The following is a 3,626-nucleotide window of genomic DNA, read 5'->3' as shown; positions in this document are numbered from 1 at the left end:
TTCCCCTTTCCGCGCGGCACTAGCAACTTTTTCTCCCCCAAACTCCCCGTCTTGTGATTAACTTCTTTTTTGGTCTTTAGATCTTCCCCTTTTTCACTGTACTGTGACACACGCTGTCTACCTCGCCTCACTGCTTTAAAAAGTAAGAACAGGAGGGGGTGAGAACTGTTAAACAAAGCCTACAGAAAGCGAACAATGGCTTCCATTCTGCTCCTCTACCCAAACCCCGAGTGCAGAAACCCAGGCTCCTTAACCAGCCGCGCAGCTTCCCAACTCAACGGACCAACAACCCTCCAACTTACAAAGAGCAGAGAAACAAGCCCCTTCTCCCTTCATTAGTGCCTGCCTTGACCCAGCGCCTGGACAGTCCCCAGCGCCTTCCCCCCCACCCCCCCGCTCGCTCCCTCCCTCCCTCTCTCCTTCCTTCCACTACTCCCTCTCTCCTCCTCTCGCCACCTTCCTTCCCTCCCTCCCTCCTTCCCTCTCCACCCCCCGGCCCACTTATTTATTTATTTATGCGTCCCCATGTATTTATTTAAAATCGTCGCGGGTGAAAATGGAAAAGTAATTTCTCGTTATAAATATCTGGCGGTAATTGTGTTACTGGTGCGAGTTGTTAGGGGTTGTAAAAAGATACAACAGCTCAGTGGGGTGCTCAATTGGGGAGGGACAATTACAATAAAGAGCCCATTCAAGGGGGTTGCTTAAAAAAAAGGAGGTAAAATAATGAAATAGTCGCAGCCTTCATTTTCTCTCCCTTTTTTTCGCCTAAAAATACTCATTCTCTTTCTTTTGCGCCTATAATGAATATTAATTTTACTCTTCCTGCATATGATGGAGAAATCAAAGAGGCACGTTTCCCCATTCAGGACTAGCCATGGTATAATTTATTAAGTAGCTTTTAGTAATCTTAAATCCATAAAAATAAACATCAAACAAGTACTTTCTCGCAGCATGAAGACTTTAACTGGTAAATATTTACTGCTCTTTGGAGAGCTACCTGATTAGCAGCAGAGCAAGCTACACTGTACTTCAATGGAGATGTGGTGATATCTCCTTCAGCTGAACTGAACGTGAAGTCATCCCTTTAATACACCGAACACGTCTGCATAGGCACACACCGAACGGGAAACACACTACTCCAGACACAATTTCCTCCCATGTTTCATGCACAAATCATAAACACGGGGCCTACGGGGTGAAAGAAGCCCTCCAAAAAGGCACCAGTAAACTTCCAGCACTCAGCTCTGCCCGCACGGACCTCAGAAATGACACTGAGTGGGTTTAAAAGAAAAGAAGGGGGAAAAAGCAGGAGGGAAAAAAAAAAAAAAAGCCACGAAAAAAAAAAAACCCAAACACAGCCGAAAGCGGTTTACAATAGAGGGCGAGGGTAACCAAGGTCTTCAGCAAGGTAAGAGGAGGCGTGGGGCAAGGAGCTGTGTGTCTGCTCAGCAACTCGCCACCGCCTCCAGCCAGCGGCCGGGCAGCCCCGGCCAGGCCCGCCGGCCCCGCAACACGAGCGCGAAATCGCCTTCTCCTGCCGTGCCCCGCACTCGCTGCTACCCCGCAGGACCCCCGACACCACCGGGCCCGCGGGACTCGGCCGGCTCCCTCCGAGAACTGGGATGCAATTTGCCGTGTCCTAATAGGCCGGGCCTAATCTGCAACTCGGTTTTTAATCTCCAAATCTTCATATAATCTCATGGCAGAGAGCATTTTTTCCCCCTCTCCCGGTGAAACCGTAATTAGACGTTAAGGGCAAAGTTTCGCGTTCCCGGAGCAAACGTGAAAAAGAAAAACGAATCGGTTTGCGATGAGTTGTTGGTGAAGGTCAGCAGCTATAAACATTTATTGTTAAGGCCCACTTTTATTATTTTATGCCCCTAAGATGGAGAAGATGCAGTCACTTTTCTTTTCTAGTACGTTGTTGTCGTTTTCCAAAACAGGCTCTGCCAGGTACATTGAATCATTCGAGAAAGTTTGTTTTTAAACTTTCCAGAAATTATTCCTGCTCTGCACGCCCATGTAAACCCTCCGTGCAAAGCGTTACAAGGTTAAATTCAAACCCAGATTTGTTTTGCAATTGCACTTGCGAGGAAAAAAGGAATCAAGTTTATTGCTGCCCTTCGCTGGAGCAAATATTATTTTTTTTCTTGCATGGTGAAGAGTTTGCAACTTCTTAAAAATTAAAAAAAAAAAAAAAAAAAAGCTTTGCTGTAGTGGGGGATTGCAGAGGTGGATCAAAGGGGCTCTTATAGAAATAAGAGATGTTAAGGGTTTTTAAATTAAAAAAACAATTAAGGCATATCGATTTATAGAGGGAGTAAAAAAAAATTCCCCAAAGCCGGAGCACGGCGAGCCCCGGCGCCGCGCAGGGACGGGGCCCTGCGGCCCCCGCCGTGCTCGGTGCGGGCTGCTCCGCGCCCCCGGCGCTTCTCCCGCGCCGGAGCTGGGAAAGTTGCCGGCACTAGGGACAAGTTGGGAAGATCCCCGGGTGGCTGATTAAAGCTGACAGCCCTTCAGCTCCGCTCAGCTCCCCGCCTGTACCGCGCCTGGGAGCTGACTTGGCCTAGGATATGGGTTATTTTTATTTATTTTTTTTTCCCCATGCAACTCTCCCGGCCGCTCGCTCTGTGTTTTTCTCTACCATCAGGGGTGAGCCTTCCCTAACCGAGACCGCAGAACACAAAGCAGAAGTCAGGGACGGGGCCGCCCCGGGGGGCAACGAGGCACCGCTTGCCTCCCTCTCTCCCTCCCACGCGGCGTGGCGTGGGGCCGGAGCTCAGCTCGGGTCCCGCCGCCCCTACGAGCCGGGTACCGGCAGCATCGGCACCACAGACACCGGCACTTGTGCTTTCCCTGACCAGCAAACGCTGCGTGGGAATTATTGCTGCTGGTGTTGGCATTGGTTTCCGAGTCAGATGCTTTAGCTTTTCCAGAGGACACGGGCTTATGTGAAAGGCAGAAAGTTTGTGAGCTCCTGGGCTGGAAAGTTCCCTGGGAAGCTCTCCGGAATGCAAATGGGAATATGAGAGAGAGAGAGAGAGTGAGAGAGAGAGGAGGGGTGAGAGAGAGAGAGCCCTGCCTAAATATTAAAATGCAAGGAGGGAGAAGTTGGGAGAATAAATGAACAGACTCACCTTTATGAGGCATCCTGTCTTGTTGTCAAAGCTCCTGTCAATAGTTTAACAGCGCACTGATTTGAAATGATGGTGCTTTAAAAAGAGTTGCCAGCAAAATAGTTTTTCTCCACTGAAGCTGCTGGTTGTGTGATCTTGAATTCCTGGGAAGGAGACAGAGATTGACAATAAAATGGGCTGTCAGTGACTGGAGAGCGAGAGATAAAAGAGTGTGTGAGTGAAGTGGGGAGAGAGAGGCAGAGCACACCTATGCTGATTGGTGATGGTTCAAGTGTATTAATGTGTGTGTGCCTTGGTCTCTGCCTCGCCTCCACTGCTCTTCACTGGCCCATTAGTGAAGCCTGACCTCTGTCATCATCTTCCAGCAAAACACTTCCTCCCTGCGCCCGGACCCGAGCGGGAAATGCGGCGGAGCGGCGGCCGGCGGTTCAAACCCACTAATCACTCCGCAACGTGCAAACGCCGCCCGCTCCCACCCGAATATCG

General features: G+C 49.9%; 1 long non-coding RNA gene across 1 annotated transcript in view; it reads right to left on the bottom strand.

Annotated features, from left to right (window-relative positions):
• LOC108444724 overlaps nucleotides 1–3,626 on the bottom strand; it is a 6,317-nt gene that overhangs the window by 278 nt on the left and 2,413 nt on the right. The window contains exon 2 of the long non-coding RNA XR_001859376.1: nucleotides 3,141–3,283. This is a non-coding gene — a long non-coding RNA (uncharacterized LOC108444724). The remainder of the gene's footprint in view (nucleotides 1–3,140; nucleotides 3,284–3,626) is intronic.

Source organism: Corvus brachyrhynchos, unplaced genomic scaffold, assembly GCF_000691975.1.
Source record: "Corvus brachyrhynchos isolate BGI_N302 unplaced genomic scaffold, ASM69197v1 scaffold281, whole genome shotgun sequence".
Classification (NCBI taxonomy): Eukaryota; Metazoa; Chordata; class Aves; order Passeriformes; family Corvidae; genus Corvus; species Corvus brachyrhynchos.
The sequence above is the reverse complement of the archived record's forward strand: the minus strand, read 5'-3'. Positions and strand labels throughout refer to the sequence as shown.